The 27805-nt window shown below is 42.4% G+C and overlaps 1 pseudogene; it reads left to right on the forward strand.

Annotated features, from left to right (window-relative positions):
* The first annotated feature begins 11745 nt into the window (after window positions 1-11745).
* On the forward strand, window positions 11746-16587 carry LOC142428623 (gem-associated protein 4-like; annotated as a pseudogene).
* Window positions 16588-27805: the final 11218 nt, after the last annotated feature.

Below are 27805 nucleotides of genomic sequence, written 5' to 3' on the forward strand. Positions count from 1 at the left end.
ATAGAGACCAATGGCCATGTCTTGGATGGCTACTTCCCAGCTTTTAAGACATCCAGGAATTATACCACCAACTAGGAGGTAGAGTAGAAGTAATAAGAATGTTATTAGTTCAATGAACTGGGATATCCTGTGAAACCATGAACTTAAACCTCCAAACCCAGGAACCAAATTCTGGGATGTTTTGGTTGTATATAAACAGTCTCATCAGCGATTCTCTTGCTGTATTGCTGGTGTACATACATCCATCACAGAACGTTTGCCAATTTACCTTTTTACAAGCATACACCTTATCGACAGCACTTACTGTTATCGCCTGTGCAACTCTTCCCTTAATCAATATGCTTTTTCCATCGCTGGAAAATGGCAATACTCTGGAAGTAATCACTCCCCTTTCTCCCTCTCTTTCATCTCTAGTATAACTCGTAGAATGTGGTCTCTATCCACGGACCACGACTCAGCCAGTAGGAAAAATCGCCTTAATGCTATAATGTGGCTGAAACTTGAAGACATGCTGAATAAATTAATTCAACCACAAAAGGACAAGTATTGTATGATCTCACTTCGATATAAATATGTATTGTGAATCTGCCACTGGGATACGTATTTTCTCCCTATTTTTGCCCTTGAGTCTCACAGGAGCTCCCCGAGGCAAGCATTACCAGCTATGACAATGTAGGGCGCAGAGGTTTGATGACTTGCCTTTGGTCAGCTAACTGGTGAGCCGTTGAGCTGGGATTCAAACTCATGCAAGGTCCATGCTTTCATCATCACACTCTGCCAACTTCTAAGATTGCCATGGTTTTGAGAAGAACAAGTCAAAATATTTTTGGAAAGTGCAAGCAAAGCACCTCTTAAAGGTCAGCTTCCATTTCTATTAATCATAATGAACACAAGAACTCGGTCCATGAAGCAATCGCTTCCACTTTATGGAAATTGCTCATAGTTTCTTCACAAAAGTCTGGCAATTAACTTCAGCTTTCTTTCTCATTTGAAAATAAATTAATATATAATTACCATTTTATTATTTTATTTTTAGGTCACTCTTAATCTTCATTATTCCTGTATTAAGAAAGGTAGGGCATTTCTTTCTATTAATACTGATCATTGAAATATTATCTTAGTTGGATGTGGAAAATCAAGATTTAGTAAATTAGTCCTAATGGTAACTCAGGATATTATTAGAAACTAATTCAAGATGTGTTTCCAAATATAACGTCTATGACTCTTGTGTAACATGGGATTTTAAAAATAGTAACTGATCACAAGAAATGCTATATTTAAGTGTAAAGGGGCAAAATGATTATGGATGTGCCATAAATTTGTTTGGAAGAATACATTTATGTGAATGTCTATGTGCTTTGAATTCATTAACTCTGGAGTGTCACTTAAGATCTGAAAAGAATATACTTTTTATCTTAGGCTGAGTTCTCTAGGAAAGCATCCATAGTGGTGTGTGTGTGTGTGTGTGTGTGTGTGTGTGTGTGTGTGAAGAGATGTATATCTAGAAATGGTTCACAGAGTTTTAGAAGTGAATATGTTCCATCAGGTTCAAGGCTGTGTGTTAGATGTATGCTGGAAGCTGGTCCTGATTCCTGTAGCTGATGAACAGGAAGCAGGAAGACAAAGCAGGAAAACCATAGGCTGATAGATGAAAAATGGAATAAATCCACAAAGTTAGCTTAATTAATCCAAGATCAACAGTTTGCTGATGGTTCCTGGGATAGTCAGGCCATATGACAAGAGGTCAAAGAACTTGGTACATGGTCTAGATCCAGCTTCTGGACACTGTCAGTCTACACTAAGAGTTGGCACACCCCAAGTGAAACCTCCCTCAATCGTACCAAGGCTGTGGCCAGATTAATGGCTTCACTTTTTCACAGAAACTTCCATCATGGAGTAGACCCCACAGGTCAGAGCATATTATAGGAGAATCCTGGCCCACCCAAGTTGACAGAAAATCTAACCATCACACGTCCTATTAACAATGTTCAGTAAAGTTAGTTCAAGGCAGTAGGTCGTGACATGACCCTTGGATGAGAAATGATGCTCGGTCTTTCTGGAGTTATCTAAAACTTAGTGGGGCTTTCCCTGAGGGAATCATTTTCTTTGTAATAAGGAGAACAGAGGACAGCATGGCTTAAAGGCCCAATGATCACTATTTGTAATATTAATAAAATACCTGATTTGGTAATTAGGTTTCTTATTGTAAAATGTTACAATAATTTAAATGGACCTTTAGTTTGGCTGTATTCAATGAATATTTCTTTTATAAAACAATAAAATAGTTTTAATACTCTAATTTCAAGAACATTTGTGAAACACATGAATTATAAAAATCTAAAACCAAACACAAATAAAAATTGAAATATTCAATACTGGGGACTAGGGCAGCATCATACCTACTGTCAAGGCTTTTAAATAAAGCCTAAACATTAGATATATTCTCAAATTCTTGTTTAATCTCGCAATGATGTCATTGTGTAAATGCCACTCAACTGTGCCAGGAAAAGCAAATGCAATTTCTCAAAACATGAAACAAAAGTGTGTGTGCGTGGTGCATTGTGTTTTCATCTATGAGTCTATTCAACACTAGGTGGCTCTAATTACAAAACCAACACATATTCAGAAGTTTAAGTCTCTGGGATAGGACATTATGCGAACAGGTGGAGTCGAACCCACTGAGTCGAATTCCACTATTTTTCACAGTCAGGTAGGCATTGAGAATAACGTCATCCAACTTGGGGGTTGAATTACTCAGTCTATGAAAGAGCAGGTATCATCCTAGAAATCCTTACTTCACAGATTAAAACAAGAAGTTACACTGACATGGCCTGGAATAGTTGTAGAATGAATGTGCTCTAGAATTTTTCCACTCTATCTGAGTCAGCATCGACTCGATGACAGTGATAATACATTGCTCTTTCAAAACCCTTTTCCCTTAGGCCAATTCATCTGATCATCTCGATAATCATGGAAGTGGATTATGGAAGTAAATGTTTTCCTTAGTACAGTCATAAAAGATCCGGATAACAAGCCTCAGCCAAAGAGGTGCCCTGGTGGCATGGCAGGTAACCTATTGAGCTGCTAACTGCAGGGTCTGAAGTTCTAAACCACCAGCCTCTCCCTGGGAGGACACAGGCTTAGTCAGAAGTCACAGGGGCAGTTCTCCTCTGCTTAAAGGTGCTCTGACTCTGAATGGACTCAGTGGCGTGGAGGAAGACTGGAAATTTTCTTAAAGCTCCCATGAGGGCTGGATACCCGTGGGGAGTGGAGGAGGGAGGCTGGCTCCTGGCTCAGAGTGCTTTTCTACATTTTATGCCAAGGAAGGAGAATTGAGTGTGGTGTTGTACATGGTGTATCTCCCATGCCCCTTCTCGTCTTTAGAATGCTTTCTTCCAGCTAGTCAAATATCTCCACCAAATGCCTCCGTAAAACATACACAAAGTGAATGCCAGTAGATTGAAATCATGAGGAACCATTTCATTTTGGCAATAGCTTGGTGATAGTGACAGCAGGAACGTGCCATGGAAGCTTTTCCTGTTTTCTTAGACAACTTGGTCATTCAACTCAATTTACGCTCACCTTGGAAGGTCATGCTACAGGACTGGGGTATAGTCTTGCACAGGAATGGAGAGGAACCCTCAGAGGTTAACATGGAAGTACCTACCATCATATAAAGTCTTACGGAATTATAAGATTGAATGAGAACTTGAGAGTTTTCTAACATACGGGCTGCATCTTAACATGGTGGCAACTAGGATGCTACCCTATAACCCTATTTTCTAAAACATGAATTGATTATCTCAGTCTTGGGGATGTTCAACAAAAACTCTTAAAATTAAGAGTTATAAAATGCCTTGTTGTTTTTTCAAAGAACTATTTGTTTAAACCAATCAACCCAAAAGTGCATTCGGATTTTGGCAAACTTTTATACTTAAGAATCTTTGTCTTTCCCTTATTTTTTGGTGGCTACATCTGTCAGCTGTGCTGGGTAGCAAAGTCAAGGTAGTTAAAATCCAAGGCTACCCTTTGCCCGATCACTTGGAATAGCCAACTTTGCAAATCTCTTCATTCGGGAACATCCCCATTTCAGCAAGCAGCGAAAACATGCCACCCAGTGATGTGGACTCCGTCCCTCAGCTACCACTCAGCCCCAGGTACCACATCCTCGGGACACCATGCAGTGTGGATGAAACCTCTGCGTGGACCTGACACTCTTTCACAGCTCTCTAGGCCGCAGGGGCCCTCAAACTTTTTAAACAGGGGCCAGGTCACTGTCCCTCAGACCTGTTGGAGGGCTGGACTATCATTTAAAAAACAACTATGAACAAATTCCTATGCACACTACACATATCTTATTTTGAAGTAAAAAACAAAATGGGGCAAAAACACCTGGTGGGCCAGATAAATGTCCTCGGTGGGCCGCATGTGGCCTGGTGCCAGCCTGTAGATTGAGGACCCCTGCCTAGGGCCATCACCCTTACCTTAGTCCCCATCAGCTTTCACCTTTTCTCTAAGAGTCACCTTGTCAGATGTTTCATCCTTTTCAGATTCAAATGAAGAACTCTTATTTGATGCATCGATGAAAGAAAGAATTCTGCTAACCAATCATCCTTTAAAACAGCCATATTCTCGTCTGTTTTGGTTTTGTCTATTTTTAAGGGATGGGGAGGAGGAGAAGGCAATTTACTTTCTGTACCTACATGGGCATACTCACAGAGTTTGTATGGCTCCCATCCTGAAAAACCTCCAGTGGCTTCCAATTGAGCCAGGAGACTCCTATTCCAATCTTGTAGTGTGACTCTGCCTGGCCTTTCACAAGCTAGGCTTGCTTTACCACCCAACTCTAACCACCCCCCCCCCCACCCACTTCTCTCCTTCCCTGGCCTCTCACACCTATCTTTCTATCAGTGCTTTGACTGTGCTGAATTCAAGACATCATAGGGCTGTTTTCATTGGATGGAATGCTCACCTGCTACCAACAGTTTCTATTTTACAGGGTTCAGAAAAGCTTTCCCCAACTCCCTCCCTGCCCCTCCCATCTCCGGACTAAGTTAAACACTTGAGTTTAAGTTCTGTTTAGCATTCTGTATACTCCTATGTAATACTTATTACAACTTCATAGTTAATTATTGGTGTGGGTATTTGCCTAATATGTGTGTTCTGCGTCTAGTTTGTTAACCACTGATTCCTGAAAGGTTAGTACAGTACATTGCAAGCTTTGGAAACTGTGATCCTCACAGAAAAAATAAATATTAAACCACAGTCCAGCACAAACTCACTGCTCTGCAAGTGAAACCCAATATGCCATGAACAGTAGTTTTTCTAGATGCAATTCACTTGCATTTTTTCTTATTTATATAAATTAACTGATGTAGCCCATTTTATTGACTCCAGAGCCTACTAATGGGAACAGATCTTACTTTAACTAGACATCAACCTAACGCAGTGCCTAGAAAATAGTCGAGGTTCAAACTCAAGGTAAGACGCGAGCTCCTGTGTGGCTCAAATGGTTTGCTCTTGGCTGTTAACTCAAAGATGGGTGGTTCAAACTCTCCTAGGAGTACTATAGAAAGAAAAGGATGGGGGATTTGCTTCTGCTAAGTTTATAATAAAAAAAGTCACCCACAAAGAGAAAACATGGGACAATTCTACTTTGAAAACATGAGATTGTCATGAGTTGGAATCTTCCTAAAGACAATTAACAACAATTGTTTGTACAATAAGCCTGTAAAGCATAAGGTCTACAGGCCAGTGGTTAAACTGGAAGAAGCCTTGCCATCCTGGATGTAGTTTGACCACTGGATTAACCTGATGAGAGCACGGTGATGCATTTGACCCCATTAGGATCAATTAGGCTACTGGCTGCACTGCCATGAGGAAGCTTCAAAATGATCATGGGAAAATTGAATGAAGAGATCATGGAATTTTCCAGAAGCTTTTCGAAACCTCCTTGTATTTCTTTTTCATTCCTAATCAACATATCTTTTTAAAATATCATTTTATTGGGGGCTCGTACAACTCTTATCACAATCCATCCATCCACCCATTGTGTCCAGCACATTTGTACATATGTTGCCATCATCATTCTCAAAACATTTGCTTTCGACTTGAGCCCTTGGTATCAGCTCTTCGTTTTTACCCTCCCTCCTTGCTATTCCCTCCCCCATGAACCCTTGATAATTTATAAATTATTATTATTTTGTCATATCTTAAACCATCCGACATCTCCCTTTACCCTCTTTTCAGCCATCTGTCCCCCAGGGAGGAGGTTATATGTAGATTCTTATAATCAGTTCCCCCTTTCTCCCTCACCTTCCCTCCACCTTCCCGGTATCGCCACTCTCACCACTGGTCCTAAGGGGTTCATCAGTCCTGGATTCCCTGGATTCCCAGTTCCTATTTGTACCAGTGTACATACTCCAGTCCAGCCAGATTTGTAAGGTAGAATTGGGATCATGATAGCAGGGAGGGGAGGAAGCTTTCAAGAACTAGAGGAAAATTGTGTGTTCCATCATTGCTACACTGTACCCTGACTGGCTCATCTCCTCCCCACAGCCCTTCTGCAAGGGGATATCCAATTTCCCACAGATGGACCCTGGGTCCCCACTCTGCACCTCCCTCATTCACAATGCTATGATTTTTTTTTGTCTTTGTGCCTGATACCTGATCCCTTTGACACCTTGTGAGCTCACAGGCTGGTGTGATTCTTCCATGTGGACTTTGTTGTTTCTCAGTTAGATGGCCCCTTGTTTATCGTCCAGCCTATAGGACCTAGATTCTATATCTTTTGACAGCTGGGCACTGTCAGCTTTCTTCACTGCATTTGCTTATGTACCCACTTTGTCTTCAGTGATCATGTCGGGGTAGGATGGTGTGCTTTTTCCATGTGGGTTTTGTTGTATCAAGTTCTCTTTATCATTTCAACAAGATAGGAGGGGAAATATTTCAAGTAATATACTAATAAAGTCACTAAATTAATTACTCCCATTGTCCTCATAGGTAATGTCTGAATTATCCTAGATGAAGTATCAGATTTTAAGATTGTTTTGTTGCCAAAAATAGTTGACCAAAACAACTAGTTTTTCCCTGTTGAATGTCAATCAAATAAGTGACTAACATTTCACTAGTCTTTGTAATTCATTATATTTCATGTTTTGTTTTGACATTCCCACTAGACACATGAAAGCCCAGCTTACATTTCTCCATTCCACTCACCACCATCCATGCACCTAGCACTTAAACCACACAGGACCCCTTCCCAGGACTGTCAATCTTGTGGTACCAAGAGTTCTTGGTAAGGAACAGACACACACAGGGAAAGAATTCCCTACACATTTTAGGAACACCCAAGCCCAGAGTGAGCCTACACTAGGGAGACAATAATTCACTACTAGGTGCAGAATAGCCACCGACAAGGAAGAAGTAGAGGGCAATGCTTGCCCCCTGCACCGTGTCTGACTCGAGTGGACATGAGTGCCTCCTGTGTGCTTTATTTAATGGGAGAAATTCCAGGGACAAATTTCAAAGGGCAGGTCTGGCAGACACAGGCAAAGTCGTCTAAGGAGAGATACAAAGGCCTGGGATTAGAAAGCCAGAAGGAAAGACAAACTCAGCAAGCCTGGGTGGAAATATTGAATAATGAAAAAGCATCCAAAGAAGATGGAAGAAGAACAGAAAAGAAAACCAAAACAAAATAAAAAAGAGAGAGAGAGAGATGGGGGGAAAATCTAACAGCCATCTTACCAAAAGGAATTAGGGAGCACTCAACCATTTCAAGATGTCACATATGGCCAAGAACCAGTGCAGTGAAGGAAAGTATGGAAGGAAGAGACTCAAGCTGCATTGAAGGCACACTGAGAAAAATGAGACCTTGGGGACTGATACAATGCCAGTTTCAATGTCTCCACAAACTAACCCAGCACTGGATGAACTTACTCATTTAAGAACTTTGGAAGATCGTTACCTTTCTTACCCACTGGAACAGACCCATATATATGTCCATCGCAAAGAAAGGTACTCTAATAGAATGTGGAAATTATTTAGCAGTGCCATTAATACCACAAATCCAAAAACCTTACCCATTGCCTTTGAATGAATTCAGTCATAGCAACCTCATGTAAGCTTTCGGAGGCTGTAAATGCTTTCAGTAGCAGAAAGTCTTTGCCTCATGGAATGCTGGGAGGCTTTGAACTGCTGACTGACGTAAGAAGCCCACTGCAGAACCCACTACATCACCAGAATTTCTTAATACCACAAAGCAATATACTTTTTTTTTTTGCAAAATATAACTCAAAACCAGTGGCAGCAGTCCATTGACAGGGAGCTCCAGGAAATCAAGGTGAATTCAGAGGAGGACTTAAAATGAGGACTCTCACTGCTAATGTCAGGTGCATGCTGGCTGGAAACAGAGGATCAGAAAGATGTCTACTTGTATTTTATCAACCACAAAAAGACAATGGACTGTGCAGGTCATACAGGAATCTTCATGACGAAGCCTAAAGCCCATCTGCAATGGTCCACATGGATTAGCCTCCGGAGAATCTCCATGACCGTAGTTGAGGGATGTGAATAGTCTTGCTATCAGACAGAGAGCATTGTACAGTCAATTAGGACAGATGTAATTGGGTCAAAATGTAATACCTTAACATTTATTTTCCCTTTTGACCCATTTTAAAGTATTTTTTCAATTTTTAATATCTTACACGTTCTTTTGGAAAGAAGTTTTTCTGTGTTTTGTTTAGTATTGTTGAGGGTTTTTGGTTTGTTTGATTGATTGATTCCTGTTTGCATTATATATGATTTTCTATACAGGAAGTCTTGGATAGGTAGCTCTATATAGACGTTAACTGGATTGATAATCGCCAAAAGGCTGAAGTCATGAGCATAAGTATGGTAATGGAGCAGTGTTGCATTCTGCTGTCTATAAGGATGCTATGGGTTGGATCTTAGATGGCCACTCACCAAATTTTTAAGACCCCAGTAAATATTCACCATAGTAGGATTTACAATACTTTCTTTGTGTCCCTATGATGCCAATTGCCCTTAGTTTTCACCCAAACGATGTTCCTGAGTCCCGAGGTCCAGCAACTCATTTTCTCAAGTGTTTCATTGTGGCTATGAAGTTGTCCTAAATTTGCCCCCTGTATACTCACTCAATCACAGGAGTATTTGCAGCATAGGTACATACCTCTGTATAAATAGCCTCTGTTGAACCTGTATGTACTCATAAGTCTAGTCTTGTCTTCCTTGTCATATATGTCTGTGTGTCTTGGAGGACTGGTACATTACATGATTTTCCCACACTGCCTTGAACACATGTACTCCTCTCAGGGGCTTCCTTTGCTGCCACCATTTTTTCCTGATTTCTTTCTTATATATTGCCTTCCCCCTCACCCAAGTGAATGTGTGTCTGTCCTCTAGTTGGCGATTTTACCTCCTTTCCCTGCCAATTATCAAAGTAGGTTTCTTTCCGAAGAAGCCCTTTTTCAATATTATCTGATACAGATTATTTGAACTTTACTGGTTTACTTATTTCACTCAATACAATGTTCTCCAGGTTCACCCATACTATGTGGTGTTTCACAGACTTACTGTTATTTTCTAACATCAAATCGTACTACATCATGTACTCGTGTGGACTATAGTTCACCTGTTTATGTGTTGATGAGCATTTAGGTGGTTTCCAAGCTTTTGCTGTGGTGAATAGTGCTACAATGAACATGGGTGTGCAGGGTTCTATTTATATCATGCCCTTTATCTATCTAGGATATATGCTTAACAGGAGGGTTGCAAGATCATATTCTATTTTCAATTTTTTAAGAAAGTACTAATCCCGTGCTCCTCCATTGTTGTACATTGCATACACCTCCAGCATGCTAGTCTCTCCACGCCCTTGCCAGCATTTGTTATTTTCTGAACTTCTTTTTACACTTTGCTACTGAAGATTCTCTGCTACTTCTCTCAGTTTGTCCTACAGTGGTGGCTGTGTGTGGGTGTGATGGCGGGAACTGGGTGACTGGTACTTCAAATGCCAACAGGGTCACCTAAAGTGGACAGGCTTCACTGGCGCTTCCAGACTAAGAGGAGACCACGAGGAAGGAGGAGGCTGTGCATTCAGAAGGATGAGCTGCTGAAGCCTTATGAATGGTATAAAAATGCGGTCAGATATTGAAGGCATAGTGAACAGAAGCAGAACATTGTGAGAAATAGCGCCAGAGGACAGGCTCCTCCAGGTCAGAAGGCGCTTAAAATATGACCGAGGAAGATTTGTCTTCCCCAAGTAGAGTCGCCCACAATGACATAAATTGAATAAAGCCTGTGAGAGTAGGAACTTCTGGACCTTTGTCTGCTGATGGAGCATGACCCTAAAAGAGAAGAAACAGCTGCAAGAGTCTACTGATAACCAAAACTTGGAGTGTACAAAGTGTGAGTCTAGGAAAATTGGAAGTGGTCAAAAGTGGAATGGAATGCATAAAGATCATTATGTGTCAGTGAGCTGAAATGGCTGATACTACAACTCAATGTACAGAAGACCAAAATCCTCACAAACGGACCAATAGGGAAACTCAAGGCAACTGGAGAAATAATTGAAATTGTCAAGGATTTTGTCTTGCTTTGGACCCAAAATCAATGCTCATGGAAGCAGCAATCAAGAGATCGAATGATGCATTGCAGCGATAAATCTGCCGCATGCGATCTCGTGAAAGTGTTGCCATATAAGGAGATTACTTTGAGGATTAAGCCTATCAACGCCACAGCATTCTCCATGGCCTCATCTAGAAGTGAAAGCCAGCCATTCAATACAGAAGACCAAAGAAGAATCTATTCACCATAATTTGAATTATGGTGCTGGCGAAGAATATTGAAAGTACCATGAGCTGCCAAAAGAACAAACACATCTGTCTTGGAGCAGCACAGTCAGAATACTTCTTAGAGGCAATCTTGGCAAGATTTCATCTCATAGACTTTGGTCATGATATCAGGAGACATCAGTGCCGGAGAAGGACATCAAGCTGAGTAAAGTAGAGGGGAAGGGAAAAGCAGATGTCCCTCGAGGAGCTAGATTGATACAGTATGTTAAAGGACCTGGCAGTGTTTCCTTCCATTGTACATAGGGTCAATATTCATCAGAACAGACTCAAGGGCAACTAAAAAGTCACAACAATTGGTGAAGGAGTACAAGGACATTATTTTGATTGCACCTCTAACAGCTACTGATTATGAGCATTTTATTTTTCACTTGTTGCTTGGCCATTCGAATGCCCTCTTTGGTGAAATGTCATTGTGACAGATTTTATATCAACTTGAACTTGTGTAGGGGGAGAGTCCAACCTGGCAATCAGGTCATAGTCTGATGATGCCTCCTGGGAGGTTTAGCCTTGATATAAGAGAGATGTGGTAGGTCCCTCCCCTCTCTCTACCATGTTTCCTTCTTGCTTGCTGGGACTCTGTGCTCATCTCCAGGAGCCAACCACATGGGCCACCTAACCCTGAGATCACTGACCTTCGGTCCACGCCACTCTGAACCCACCAGCTTATGATCTTCCTGCATCCCACGTCACAATTCTGCGTCATCAGCCTGCAACCTGCAGCTATGAGAGTCTAGGGAGGGCTCCAGCTAGCATCAGACCCATGAACTTCAGTTGTACTGAGCTGGACTGCCTTCTTGAGATAAAGTTCTTTCTTAGACAAATCTAGGAATGCCAGAAATCCCTACGCAGATGAGGAAGACAAGGATCCTTGATGGTAGTGAAGGAGGCAGAGCAGGGTGTCAGCCTCAACTCTCTGGTCAGGCTCCCTACAGAGACACCCTTTGTGGGATTCCGGTACATGCAGGGTCTGCTCCTCGGGTGGGCGGAGGAGCTGCAGTGTCTGCTCCTCGGGTGGGGGGAGGAGTTCCAGGCCCTATACAACAGCAGCCAGGGCACAAACTACGATCACTACCGCCTGGGCGCGAGTCTGTCCTCCTTCAGGCAGAACTTGAAGCTCCACCTGGATACTGCCACCTTGCCTAAGGAAGAGAGGCAGGTGGTCTCTGAGCTGGCCAACTGTGTCTAGGACTTCCTGCAGAAAACCAGCCAAGTGCTAAAGATCCAGGGCCCAGAGAAAGACATCGCGGCCTTGATCATCCTGGCCGTCATCAGGCAGAAGATGGAAGTGTGCTATGCTTTAACATCCGAGATGCAGTGGGCCTTCTCAGATGAGTGGCTCCCCTGCCTGATTAACAACTAGGAGCTCTTTTGAGACTCCAGGCTTGGTGCTAAAGCTGCTGTAAACCATGACAGACGTCATTACCTCCAACAGGGCCATTCCTGAGGCAAGGTACAGATCAAACAAGTGGTTGACTTGATCCTGGAATGTGATATGGAACTCTCACTGCCAGATAAGAATAAGGTCTTAAATACCCTTTGCCTCCTAGTTCTTTCCTCTATTTCCTTGTACTTTCCTCTTGTCCCACTCGCATGCTCAGCCTTGGTTTGGGTTTCAGCAATTCCTCTCTGTTACAATGCCCTTGATCCAGCCCTACCAGGCCTCTTATTCCATCCTCACCACTGGTTTTTGATCACTTGTTCCCTTCTCCGTGGGCTTGTTAACACCACTTCCTTTCCCCCACCTCCCCCCTCTTCCATGTCCCACTGGAACCATCGGTTCGATTGTTTTCTCCTCAACATTGTTTATCCAGACAGTCTTATCTAGATAGACCTGAAGAGATAATAACATGTACAAAAAACAAGACAGAGCAAAATGAAGCAACAAAAGAAAAGAAAACAACAACAAAACCCCACTGTAAATACATTTATATTCAAGGATGGAGAAATAGATCTACACACATATATTTACAGGCTTAGTATTAAGGTAACAGATGGACATTGGGCTTCTACGCAAGTACTCCCTCAATGCAAGAACACTTTGTTCTATGAAATTGGCATTCCATGATGCTAACCTTACCAACAGGATCGCTGAAGACAAATAGGTGCATAAGCAAATGAAGAAAGCTGATGGTGCCTGCCTATCAAAAGAGATAGCATCTGGAGTCTTAAAGGCTTGAAGGTAAATAAGTGGCCATCTAGCTGAGAAGCAAGAAAGCCCACATGGAGGAAGCACACCAGCCTGTGTGATCACTAGGTGTTGATGAGATCAGGTATCAGGCATTAAAGAACAAAAAATATCATATCATTGTGAATGAGGGGGAGGGAAAATTGGGGACCCAAAGCCCATCTGTAGGCAACTGGACATCCACTTACAGAAGGGTGGCGGGGAGGAGAGGAGCCTGTCAGGGTACAATGTAGCAATGATGAAACATACTACTTTCCTCTAGTTCTTAAATGCTTTCTCCCCAACACTATCATGATCCCAATTTTACCTTACAAATCTGGCTAGACAAGAGGATGTACACTGGTACAGATAGGAACTGGAAACATAGGGAATCCAGGACAGATAAACCCTTCAGGACCATTGGTTAGAGCAGCGATACCAGGAGGATGGAGGGAAGGTGGGGTAGAAAGGGGGAACTTATTACAAGGATGAACATATAACCTCCTTCCTGTGGGACTGACAACAGAAGAGTGGATGAGGGGAGACATCAGTCAGTGTAAGACATGGAAAAATAATGAGTTATAAATTACTAGGGGACAGGGAGAAAGGAAGGGAGGGGGAAATGAGGAGCTGATACCAGGGGCTTAAGTCTAAAGTAAATGTTTTGAGAATGATGAGGGCAACAAATGTACAAATGTGCTTGACACAGGGAAGAATGTCTGGATTGTGATAAGAGTTGTTTGAGCCCCCAATAAAATGATTTTAAAAAATAATAATAAGACCCTAGAGGACAAACACATGGATGACTTGATCTTGGAATGTGACACCAACCTCTCACAGCCAGATCAGAATGAGGTCTTAGAGGACAAACAAGTGGTTGGCTTGATCCTCTCACAGCCAGAGAAGAATGCGCTCCTGGGGGCAGAAGGGCCTCTCAGAGAAGCTGCTGGGTCCTTGTAGGGTTTCCCAGACAGTCTCGAAACCACTTTCAATAGCTCACCCAGAGTGCCTCATTGGAATAGGGCCTGGCCAACAATGTGGGCTCCGTGGCCCGGCTACTGACTCTGCACCCTGAAATCACACTGAAGATGTGTATGGGGTATGGCTGTCCTCCACCTGGGCACCCGCAAATTCCTGGCTCAGATCTCCAGTGCCTTCCCCGCCCTCAGGCTCACCTTCATGGTGGCCTGCCTTCAAGAAACCATCTGGGGGAAGTTCTTGACCCCTAAGGAAGAAAAGCCATCCTTGAAGTTCCTGAGCTGCCTGATGTGTCCTGTGAAGCCCCAAGGGATCCCCTCTACTGGAGTCAGAGGGGCTGAAGGAGTTCGTCTTGCCTTTCTTTCTTTTCAAAATACTTTTACTGGGGGCTCTTACATCTCTTATCACAATCCATACATTCTTCCAATGTGTCAAGCACATTTGTTCATATGCCGCCATCATCATTTTCAAAGCATTCTCTTCCCACTTGAGCCCCTGATATCGGCTCCCCATTTCTTCTCCTTCCTTCCCCTGCTTGCTTTCCCTCACGAACCTTTGATAAGTTATAGATTATTACTTTCATATATTTAAAAAATGCTTTTATTGGGGGCTCTTACATCTCTTATCACAATCCATACATTCTTCCAATGTGTCAAGCACATTTGCATATATGCCACCATCATCATTTTCAAAGCATTCTCTTCCCACTTGAGCCCCCGATTACCGTCCCCCCCGACTTTTTGGTTACTCGTCCCCCTGGGAAGGGGTTCTAGTTTGATCCTTGTGATGGGTGCCCCCCTTACCACCCCCCCCTTTCCTCTAATCCTCCTGGTATCTCTACTCTCAGGCTATAGCTCTTCACCCAGACTCTCCACTTGGGCCTGGAGGAGTCCGGGCTGCAGACCTGCTTCCCGTTCCCCGACATCTTCAGCTCTATTGCTTCAGCAAGTACTAGCAGCTCCACTGGGAGAATTGGCACCTCCCTCTGGACAGGAAAGACACCCTCTACCCCCACCCCACCACCCACCCTCCCACACCTGGACCAAGTCCCCATCCTGGCTCCACCAGAAGCTGGAGAGGCTGGATTGGACTGTAGGCCTGAGACTCAAGCATTTCTTCAAGGGCCACTTCAAGTGTGAGGTGCCAGCCACCCTTTTTGAGCCCTGTACGCTTTCCCGGGTCTGGGCCAGGCACAGGGCAGTTGGCCTGGATAAAGTGCTGCTGTGTCTCCCCCAGCCATCTGCTCGCAGATGCTCACCTTCCTGGTGGTGGACAGGAGCAATCCAGAGGAGGTCAGCCGGTTCAGCAAGGGCTTTCAGGTGACCCTGGTGCAAGCCATGCCTTGGTGCAGTCCGCAGGATTGGCAGTGCCTCCGCCAGATGGCCAGGAGACTGTTGGAGATGCAGCTCCTCCACTTCCCTGTACAGTCTGCAGTACATCCAGTTGGTGCCCCTGCTCAACCTGAAGCCTTTTGTCCAGGAGCTCCAGCTCTCCGTCCTCTTCCTGAGCATCTTCCAGTTTCTCTGCAGCCAGAGCTGTCGTAATTGGCTTCCTCTCGCTGGCTGGAGCCATGTGGTCAAGCTCCTGGGTAAACAGTCTGCCGAACCTCCTGGGCTCAGTTAGATTGATACAGTCTGTGGGCCCTTGGCACCAAGGGCAAGACAGGACCTGACCCAGGAAGCGCTGTTTGTGCTCACCCAGATCCTCCGTTGTGTTCTGCACATCACGGCCCTGCTCCTCTCTATGTCCTGGTCTTGGGAATCCTCCCCTGCTAGGAAACCCTGAGCAAGGCCAATTCTCCTGTGAGCTCCTTGCTCCAGAAGGTGAGCCAAGAGCATCACCCGAGAGGAGTGGCCCCACGCCGTGCTGCAGCAGATCAGCTGCTTCTGCTCTCTACCGACTCGAAACAGGCTGCACCTGGGCAGGGTGGGCCTTGTAGGGGCGAGAGTCGAGAAGCACAAACTCTTACTACACAACTTTGCAGACAAGATATATATATATATGGTTAGTAGTGTAAAGGAAATAATTTCTTGTAAACATATGAATTGTAATAAAATTCTCAAGTTTCAAAAAACAAAGTATTACAATGAAATATGCAAGGAACTGGACTCACAAAATCATAAGGAAGAAGATGTTCAGCCTGGTAGTTTTTGTGTGTTAGCTTAGCTGGACTAAGATTCTCAGGTCTGGCAGTTAAGGCTAAGCACGATGTGCGCTAATTCAATATAAACAACTCTTTAGTAAGAACTGCTCCGAGCTGCCATCAATACTAAAAGGATTAGGGTGGAATGTAGCCGGTTTCCTCAAGTCACAGACCAGATACAATGGAAGAAATTTTGCTCTGGGGTGTGATCCACTTCCTATATAAAAGAGCATGTGGAAAAGCTTCATGCTTTTTCTGGGGCTGGATTCTGCATCTGGCCCATTGAGCGCTGGTTCTTAGGTGACAGCGAACATCTGCAATATTGCCTGCGGGTGCCAAACGCCGTCTGTGCCCTGCTATGTGATCTGCCATCTGACGTACTGGCCTTGAGTTTACTTGTTTCTTTTGCTACCAGCCTGGCCTACTGACCATGGATGCCGCCCGCTCTACAGCCATCAGCCTGTGATCTTCCCGCCAGTCTTGGTTTCTTCATTTCCCCAAACTATGCAAGTCAGTAGAAGTTTCCATTCTAACATATGGTCTACAGACTTGGAACTTAACGCTGATGCAGCTTACTAACTCTTAAAACTGTTCCAGCCATTTTCCTGTTATAAATCTCTCTGTCTCGCTTTCTTTTTCTAATGAGTCTAACCCTAATATATTCAGTATTCCTCAAACCGAAAGCACTGTATAAACAATGGACCCCTCAAGTTATAATATTGAGAGATTCTATGAGCAAAGTATTGAGCAACAGAGAAATCTCGAAAGGAACGTGGAAGGGATAGACGGCGGCATTGCACCAGTAAGAACTGGTATTAAGTCCAGCCATTTCAGGGTGTAGCATATGATCGAGAGCCGACGGTACTGAAGGAAAAGGTTCAAGCTGCCCTATATGCTTTGGTGAAAGTAAAGCGCCAGGAATTGAGAAAATACAAATGAAAATGCTTCAGTTAATGTAATACTGGAAGCAATCACTCATCTATGCCAAGAATTTGGAGGACAATTATCTGGGCAGCCAACTAGAAGAGATCTCTCTGTGTCATCCATTCAAAGAAAGATGATACAGCACAATGTAGAGATTATCTAACAATATCATTAGTATGACATGCAAGCAGATTTTGCTGGAGAGAACAAAAACCAATAATTATTGAAAAACAGAGTTTCCAGAAATTCAAGCTAAGAAAAGGATGTGGAGCCAGAGATGTCATTGCTGATGTGAAGAGCGAGATGATGAATCTTGAACACATAGGATATTAGCAATATGGCTATGTTTTATTAACTGTGCATTCCATTGTGGGATTATATGAATTTTGGATAGCATTATGCATACCAAGAATCCTAAAAGATGTAATTTGCTCACATTGAGCATGTAAATAGAACAAAAGGACATTGTTCAACTAGTACGAGGACATGGCATACTTTAAAATCAGGAAAGGTGTGCACCAGCGCTAGAGTCCTTACTTCTTAAAGCTGTGTGCTGAGTAAATAACCTCAGAATGGATCTATACCAAGAAGAACGTGACATCAGAATTGAAAGAAGTGCACTTACAACATGCAGTATGTAGATTCAGGGACAATCTGTGTCCCTGAAAACCAAGAGGGTGGGGTTAAAAAAGAAATCCAAGAGGACCGGAAGCACTTGCTGATGAAGATGAAAATGGTAACGCTCGAGTTCTATTACAACTCCATATAAAGAACACAGAAACCCTCACACCCGGACCAATCCGCAATACAAGGATAACAGAGAAACTAGTGACATGAGTACGGACTTCATTTCACTTGGATGAAATGAAGCAATGGCAGGGGGTGTTGTCCAGAAAGCCCACAATGATTATATTGGGCACGTCTGAGGCCAAAGAACAGGAGCCCGGCTCCCATACAGAGCTGCAGCCAGACCCACCAGGTCAGCTGTCCTCTGTCTAGAGTCGCTCTCAGTCAGCATCCACTCCATGGCAGCAAGTGTAGTTTTAAGTTGTTTGGGCTGCAAAGGATGTCTTTAAAATGTTAAAGAGTAAAGTCACTTGTAATACTAAGGTGTGCCTGACTGACGCCATGGTATTTTCAATTGCCTCCCAACTTTGTGAAATTTGGAGAGATAATAAACAAGATCAATAAAAACAAACAAACAAATAGGAGCATCACTGGTCTCCTTTCTCTAGACAACACAGCCTAACACAGTCTGTTCCTGTCCTCTGCCCACTTGTAATTCAATCATTTGTTTCTTAGCTTTGAGCTGTTGAAATTTTCTATAAACTTTAGAGATTCGTTCTTTATCCAATATGTCATTGCCAGAAATATTTCCCCAGGCTGTTGACGTTGTTTTTATTCTTTTGGTGAAATTTTTCAATGTGCCCGAGTGTTTAATGTTTAGGAAGGCCAAGTCATCTAGTTTGTCTTCTGCTTCTCATTTATTTTCAGTTATATTTGGTACTGCATTTATGTCATGTAGTAGGGACCCTAAGTTTGTCCCTATTTTTTCTTTTACGGTTTTTGTCGTTTTCACTTTTACATTTAAGTCTTTGATCTATCTTCAGTTAGTTTTCTTACACAATGTAAGATATAGGTTCTGTTTCTTTTTTCCACACGTGGATACCCAGTTTTGCCAGTGTCTTTTGTTAAAGAGACAAACTCTTCCCCCACTTAATCCCTTTTGGTCCTTTACCAAGGATCAGCTGTCCGTGGGTGAATGGATTAACTTCTAGGTCCTCAATTCTGTCCCATGGGTCTATGTGTCTGACATTGTGCCTATCCCAGCCTGCTTAGAGGATGGTGGCTATATAGAATGCTTTAATATAGGCAAGTATAAGGACACATATTGGATTTTCTTTTTCTATAGTGCTTTGCTTACCCAGGGTCTCTTTTCTTTGTATATTAAATTGGTGATGAGTGTTTCTATATTTTTAAAGAACAATGATGGAATCTGGATTAGGATTGCAATATATCTGTAGATCATTTTGAATAGTATTGATATTTTCACCATTTAAGTCTTCCTAAACATAAGCATGATATAATAAATTAATTTATATCAGTATATAGTAATATTAATTTTATTAATGCTAATATTAATTTATATCAGTAGATATGTAGATTAGTCTACTGAAATGAGTTAATTTATATAAATTGCTTGTCATAGTGTTTGTAGTTTTCTTTGTAAAGACCTTTTGCTTCTCTGGTTAGATTTATTCCTAAGTATTTCATCTTTTGGGTAGATATTGTCAGTGCTTGGGAGTTTGTTTTTTTTTGCCTGATTTGCTTTTCAAAGTTCTGACTGAGGTTGCCTTTTCCCTCTGAAACATTGTGGGTGATGCTTCTGCCAACCAAGGGAGCGGCGGGGGCAGAACACCCACAATGGGTTGGTGTGCTCTCCCTGTTGAGGAGGACACAGGGTGTGGAGGACAGGCTTCTTAGTCCTAGAGCGAGTTCCTAATGACTCAGAAATGGAGCAGAGTCACGCCACGTGGTCCCAGAGTACCTGCCAGTTCCCAGTGTGGCTGTGGGCACGGTACCTGGCCCTGGCTGGGGGCAGAGGACCATCTCTACAACATGTTCTGCTTGCTGGCCCTAGGGGGACAGGAGGGTCAGAGAGGGTGCTTCCCAACGCAAGGGGAGATTGCACCTGATGCCCGGTCCACAAAAGCACACCTCTGACCTCTGGCGAGGTGAGCGGGAAGGGGGGTTGTCACTAGCAACCAGGTAGGTAAAGGGGGGAAAGACACACTTCTGGTGACTGAGCAAGGGGAAGACCACACCTTGCTGATTACCAGCCACCAGTGTGGCCCGCTGTTTGGCCCTGGGGGAGGAGGGTGGGTTATCAGGCTGTTTGGGGACAGGCCCGCTGAAATTCACTGTTTTGCTTATCTCCCTGTTTGCTGTGTTGGCTCCGTTTCTTCTCCCAGTCAGAATTTGGTCCACTTCTCTAAGCCTTTGCTCGGAAGCTCGGGGTTCCAGGATGATCACCGTCTCTGCTTCATGCAGTTTGCTGTGTCTTTCTTTTTTTTTTTTTAGTTTTTTTTTTAAAACAATTTATTAGGGTCTCATACAACTCTTATCACAGTCCATACATATACATACGTCAATTGTATAAAGCACATCTGTACATTCTTTGTCCTAATCATTTTCTTTTTTTTCCTCCTCTTTTCTTTTTTTACATTTTATTAGGGACTCATACAACTCTTATCACAATCCATACATATACATACATCAATTGTATAAAGCACATCCATACATTCCCTGCCCCAATCATTCTCAAAGCACTTGCTCTCCACTTAAGCCCTTTGCATCAGGTCCTCTTTTTTTTCCCCCTCCCTCCCCGCTCCCCCCTCCCTCATGTGCCCTTGGTAATTTATACATCGTTATTTTGTCATATCTTGCCCTATCCAGAGTCTCCCTTCTCCCCCTTCTCTGCCATCCCTCTCCCAGGGAGGAGGTCACATGTGGATCCTTGTAATCAGTTCCCCCTTTCCAACCCACTCACCCTCCACTCTCCCAGCATCACCCCTCAAAGCCTGGCAGCTTGCCCGCCATCTTACCCAAAGTGCCAGAACTAGCATTGTGGGGGTTTGTCTTCTGTTTTACATTCACAGAGGTGCTTAATTGATTATTCTTTCTCTATATCTCGATTATAAAAGGCTGGCTCATGCTGTGTGATCGCTAGCCAAAATGCTTCTCTTAATGGTTGGCTCCAAGAAAATTAGATGCTTCTGACTGGGATTGGAACCCAGTAGTTGGGTCACCTAATTCCCTAAACCCATAACCCAATTTCTTCGTATTAGAGGACTTTGGTTGTTTCTTTCTCAACGAGCTTTATTACCCCTAGGAGTTTACTCTACAGACTGGAGCTCTTACCAATGATTTTATAGCTTTGAAAATACCATCTCTGTCTTTTCAAGAGAACACAGCATCCACACACTGGGATTTCAAGCAGGAACGGTACCCTCAGCTCTCCAAGAAGCCCAGGATAGAGCTGATTATTATAATTTCAAATCAGCAACCCCTTCTTTAAATAGGAGTGATCAGCTGGTTGAAAACGCAGTGTGCTTTTCCTCTCTCTGACCTGGTCTTACTTACTTGTTTATATAAGTGCTTTGTGCATATTTGGTTTGCAAGCTCCTGTCTATCTACAGTCTTGCTTTAGAGCTGCACACTTCACTACATGCATTTCAGCAATGTCAGAAGGGTCACATGGAAAAATGGAACATGGGGGGGGGTTCAAAAATTTGGGAAAATATCATTGTCTTTCACTTCAGTTTTCCATGAACTTTTCGAAGTCCCCTTATTTTGTCCTGAATTACCTTTGACTTAAGAGCTCTTTGTCATAGCGGAAAGCAAAGGAGTTAAACATAAAGAAAACCACTCGGCAAATATCCACGAGTTCCTTTAAAATGCATAACTCTGGAAAACAGCTCCAAAACAGTATGTACCCACGGCTTGTTGCTGCAAACCTCGTTTCAGCTTTGTACACAAATGACAACGGTGGTTTTGTGGGCTCTGCCTATGCTGTCGTGACCTAATTTATCCGGTCAAAGGCTACATGGATGCAAAAGACAGGGCGAGTTAAAGTTTAACTCCCAGGAATTGTAAACCGAACCTAAAGCCACTGAACCTTTGGAGTTTGATATGATGATTAGAATATAACCAGAGTGACACGTTGAACTCGCCATAATCAAAGACACCTTTTCCGGGCGAGGATCTCTGAAATCACTCAGGTATGGGCCATGTGTTTTGCTTCTTCTACTTTGATTCTGTGAACCTGTGCATTGTGGTGGCCGTGGGGACGCAGTGTTCTATTACAGACCCTAAGCCACGGAATCGTCAGCTTGGCCCGTAGAGTAATGAAGTAACTTGGAAATTAAGTAAAAGGAATGGTCAGATCATCTCAAGAGAAGAAGATGGTCATGGATTTGATTCAGTAAATGTCTGAAGCGAATGTCAGCTAGTTTTACCCTGGCAGGCTTAAGAGGGCCACGAGTGCTTTGAGAAGTGTATCTAGCTCTAGCCAGAGAGCAGGGAGGGCGTTGTTTGGCTGCCTGTCCTAGATCTCAGAAAGAGAAAATGTAATGAATGAGAGAAATGGCCTTATCCTCGCGCGCAGGCTCTGACTTCTCTGTGTGGATCATAATTCCTACCTTTCTTTATGCTTCCTGTAGTCAATATTTCTCTCCTCTCTCTCCTTTATCCTGCACCCCCATCCCACCATGTCCCCTGAAAAGCACCATCATGGTGAAGACTTGCTATGTTCTCTATCAGTATTCGGCCAACTTAAAAAATATATCAGTCCTAAAGCTATTGCATTCGACTCTAGGGGCTAAAAGGGAAGAAAGAGAGGTGGGGAAATGGGGAGAAGAGAAATGAAGTTAAGACAGGTGTGGAAATGACTGGTTTGGAGTGTGTTAACTCTCAGATCTTTTCCTTGCGGAGTGGTTTGGGTAAGTGTTGCAGTAGATTTGCTTTTACATGATCATTTTGCTTGCTTCATAAAGATCATTCACAAGCAGAATATAATGGTATTTTAATGAATCAGGACACTTAACAAGAATATCCTCTTTTCACAAGAAATCACCTAATCTCTCAAAATGTAAGACTTTTGTTCCATGATTACAAAAGTGCGATCTTAGAAGGATTAGTTCCAAGGTAAACAGCTTTCTTTGCTAAAGTTTTGTTCAGAATACAGCGTGAGTTGTGCACCATATAGGGTTCGTGTTCTGTAAAACATGCACTGGTAAACTTGATGCTAATTATAATTTAGGAGCATCAAGCATGGGCTCTTTGAATCATCCTTTATTTGTGCTGAGAATGCAGTGGCATTAAGTCCGGAAAGAAAAATGAGGTCAAATTAAAAGTGAGACTTCTCCCCTAAATATTAACTCTGATTCATTTTCGGTGCAATATTCTCTGGAATAAGATTAAGACTGCCCATTTTAGACTAGTCTCACATATTTTGCTGGCCCAACTTATTATTTATTAAGTGTAAGGGGAGGAAGAAGATAGCTGACAAGAAAAATAAATGTATTGTTATGGGAAGACATCGTAAAATGATATACTGTTGTTGTAGGTACTTTTCAGTCTGCTTGGGCTCACAGTGACCCCACATGATGAAGTAAATCTGCCCTGTGGTTGGTTTGTTTCGAAGTTTACTTATCTTTTCCTCAAAATTAGCGTTCTCAACCTTGTCACTACTGACACGTTGTGTCAGGAAAAAATCTGGTTGTAGGGTCTGTCCTGTGCACTGTAAATCTGTAACCTTTCATTGTGGTTTGAGTGAAGGTTTACAGAGCAAGTTGGTTTTCAACTCAGAAATCCCTGCCCATTTAGTTTCGTGACACGGACTGTAGGACCCACAGTGCACCAGTATACTTTCCAGTCCTTTGCTGTTCAAACCTATTTCCATGCAGCCTTCTTTCTGATCCCTTCCTGCCTTCTGAGGTTTATCCAAAGGCAACGGATGCCCTTTTGATTTTGCATTGCTGGCTGCTCTAAGCGTGCGCACCGCCCTGCATTACTGCTCACCATAGAGCACTGTCTCTGTATCGCTGGCTTGTAGGTTGAACACGGGGCTGCACAGAGATCATGGGCCACAGTCTCCAGGGTTTCACCAGTCTTGGCCTTTTTTGTTTATTTTTTTTTATCATTTGAAGCCCTCCCCCCCCCCCCGAGGTTTTCTGGACATTCCATTATGATTTCCAATCGTGCTAATCCACGCGTTGGTTGATGTCCTTTTAAACATCAACATTTCCTGCACTGCGTTCGATGATGTCGATGCAGTTGGACAAGAGAGACGAGTTTAGGCAGGTTTTGACACTGCGTGAGTGCTTTGTCGGAGAAGAACCATAACAGACATTTACTGAGCACGTATTGTGCTCTACTTGGCCAAGTCCTGTTCAAAAACAGTGCATGAATTATCACATGCTATTCTCAAGACGACCCCATGAGGTAGACACTAATACTGTAATAGTAAACAAGGGAGAATACCAAGACATAGATAGGCTACCAAACAGGCTCACCACCCCCAGTTAGCAAGTGGCAGAACCACAGCCTGATCCTTTGACTCCAGAGCCCTGCTGGACAACCATGTTACTGTGCTCACACATGCTGGGGAGTAGTTCTCTGTGTGGCTGTGTTCTTTCAATTGCAGATAGTCAAGAACCTAGCAATGTTTTGTTTCCCAGGCTTACATCCCAACAGAACATCTTCTTCAGGAACATCTATTAGCGTCTCTCAGAACTGTTCTTCCTCAGAGCCCAGTTTAGGAACAAACAACTCATCGGTGTAGCCCAAGGCCAGCACGTGTAACAAGCAAGATCATCACCTTAACATGTAGGTGTCTTTATAGTCTAGTTATTTTCCATCTAAAAGGTCTCGCTTTGTGTTCGAGAGTTTTAAACTTAATTATAGGGAAAAGCCACCAGACCTCTCTGGACAGTGCTGGCTTGGCGGGCCTGTTTCAAGGCTCCCTGGGCTCATGACCTTAGGCGTATAGTCTAACTTCTTGGAACCTCAGATTCTTCACTGGTGAAATGTTAATCTGCCTTGCAGAGTTGCTGGATTAAAGGAGATTATAAGGCCGAAGTGTCCAGTACGTCCCCGGGGCACAGTGGGAACACAGATGGTAATGTAATGCCATCTTTCCATTTCCATTTTCCTACCCATCACAACCTCCAATACCGCTCCCAGGGTTCACACTGGCACCTGATCTCCTCTTTGTCAGGAACGAACAAACCCAAGCCAGATACTTTATTTTAAAGTATGAAGTTTTCTTAGTCATAGATATGAAGCCTATTCTATTTATTTTTAAGGGCATACTTTTGTTTTAGAGACGTTACTGAGGGAAAATATTTGTTAAAAGTCCAGAAGGTAATCTTTCATGGTGTGTGTTCATTTCACCACAGACTAGGTTGATGTGAAAGATGTGTTTCAATAATTGTCCTTCAGAATATTACCATCCCTTTAGATAGCTGGGTAGGACTTTGGGTACAATTGCTTAATCGTTTTCATTACCTGGTATGTCTCTAAATGACTCAATCCGTTCAAACAAGACACTATTGATCAACGGAGGATAAACACCATTTTATCGTATTCATGGAAACAGTAACCAGGCTCCTCTCAAGTGCTGTTCTAACAGCCCAAACTGTCCCCAGGAAAGGCATCCGTAACGAGCAGTCTACCTCAGGGACATCCTGCATTAGAAACCTAAATCCCATCTGTTCCTGGACCTGACACCGCAATAGCCAGACAATTGTTGTCAATAAATGTATGCTGCGGATTATATCAGAAAGGCCCATTTGTCACTTTATTCCATCAAAACCAACCCAACATGCTTGAAAAACTGTTTAGGAAATTTTATTTAATAAATGACAATATGACAAGGAATATTTTTATTGATCTCCTTAAAGATAAAAATATTTCCTTTTGAAAAACAAAAAGACTGTCTTGACTAAAGATATTCTGGAATTTTGAGCTTGTTCAATTGTTTTATTAAGATGTGTTCATCAAGATTGTTTTCATTTTTTTCTATGTGCATACATATATGAAAATATATATAAATATTCATAACCATGTGGAAAATGTTTTCCTACTTTGTTTATTCCAATAGGGCTCAGTCCCTTTATAATATTAAAAGAGAAGTAGTAATAAGATATAAAAATCCTTTGCAAAGTTATGTATATCATTCCGACTAGCCAATATTATGATCAAAGAGAATTAACACGTGAATATTTGTCACAAAAGAATGGCTAAGTGAGCAGAATAGTTTGAGATGCTATAAAAAGCCTACCTACAAAACACCTGCCTCCAATATAAAGTAATACCTTCCCTTCTGCCAACAAATAACAAATATATGTGTGTGATTTGGAATTTCCCATCAATTTATAAAACACTCGATTTAAGCAACAGAAATGCTTCCTCTAGTGGTTTACTTCCATAGAACGTTCTAATTTACAGATCATTTGATTCAGAGCACTTGATCTAAGAAAATTATTTTCTTTCATAGTCAATTATATAGACTTAATTTCTTCAAGGTAATTGAGATTTAATTCATCATTCTAATTATACAAAGCTCATTATTTGAAAGATCCATTGGCATGGATTTATAAGTCGAATCTTGCTATGGACCATGTTCTTGTTGTCGTCAGGAACTGTTGAGTCAATTCGGACTCACAGTGGCCTTTGGTATAAGAGAACAAAACACTGCCTGGTCTTTGCCATCCTCACGCTCTTTTCTTGGAAGTCACAGTTACAGCCACTGTGTCGTTACATCTTGAGAGTCTTCCTCTGCTTAGACCACCCTCTACACTACAATGCACCATGTCCTTAGGTGTTCTATTGGTCCCTACGGTGGCATTACCAAAGTTTTGCCATCCTTCCTTGTGAGAAGCATACTTCCTGTATTTCTCCAAAGACAGACTTGTCTGTTCATCTGGCAGCCCATGGTATATTCCGTGTTCTTTGTCAACAACATCATTCAAATGTATCAGCTTTTCTCCAGTCTCCCCTACTTATGGTCTATATTTTCTAAGTACGTGAAGTCATTGAAAATGCCATGACTTGGGGCAGATGCACCTTAGTCCTCAAGGTAACATTTTTGTTTTTTAATACTTTAAAAAGACCTTCCAGCAAATTTGCCAAATGTAATACATCATTTTATTTCTTTTTTTCTCAAACATTCTATGGTAAATTAAGTGGGGATATAAATATCAGGTCATCATTTATGCATTGAACAAATTAAACCACATATCACAACTGCTAATGGCTCGATCTATTTCCCACACAACCCCCTGTTTCTTATTGCACTCTTGTAGGGTAGTCCTTCTTTGCAATCTTGACTGCTGCCTCCATGGATGTTGATTGTGGCTTCTTAGAAAATGAACTCTTTGACAACTTGACAACTTCCGTCTTTGCACTGGGCATCATGATGTTATTTACTGATTCAATATGAGCATTTTTGTTTTCTTTACATTGAAGTAAAATACTGGATGCTATAGTCTTTCTTCTTCATCAGTAAGAACTTCAAGTCTTCTATGCCTTCGACAAGCAAGATTATGGCATCTGCATATTGCAAGTTGTTAATGAGTCTCCCTTTGATCCTGATGCTCCATATTTCTTTATGTAGGTCAGTTTCTCAGATGATCTGTTTAGCACAAAAATTGTTTCAGTATGAAGTAAGGATATGATGCTGATGCACAACTTCTTTAATTTTATTGTTATTTTGTCCAATTGATATTTCTCTTTTAATGGCCCTGTGCGATAGAGTAGAACTGTACCTAAGGTGTTTCTCTCAGTTGTGTTATTTATAAACAAAGATCAACATGTCTTTCATACTGCTGCTGCTGCTGGATTTCAACCTCCACCTTCTCATTTGCCAGTCAAATGCTTAGTCGTTGTGATAGCTGGGCTCTTTATGTAGCTCAGGGCTGATAATATCGTAATTAAGAATGATAATTCCATTACTATATGTACACTAACTGATTTCTCTCATTCACTTCCATCGAGTCAACTCTAATTCATAACAACTCTATAGGGCAGTAGCAGTGTCTCTGTGGGTTTCCCAGAATGTCAATTTTTACATTTACATTTCAAACGTCTAAGCTCAACTGATGTGTTGATCAGTTAATAAAGAGAAAAGGTGAGATAATAAAAAGGGGACGTAAGATC

The sequence above is a fragment of the Tenrec ecaudatus genome, chromosome 16, assembly GCF_050624435.1.
Source record: "Tenrec ecaudatus isolate mTenEca1 chromosome 16, mTenEca1.hap1, whole genome shotgun sequence".
In the NCBI taxonomy this organism is placed as follows: domain Eukaryota; kingdom Metazoa; phylum Chordata; class Mammalia; order Afrosoricida; family Tenrecidae; genus Tenrec; species Tenrec ecaudatus.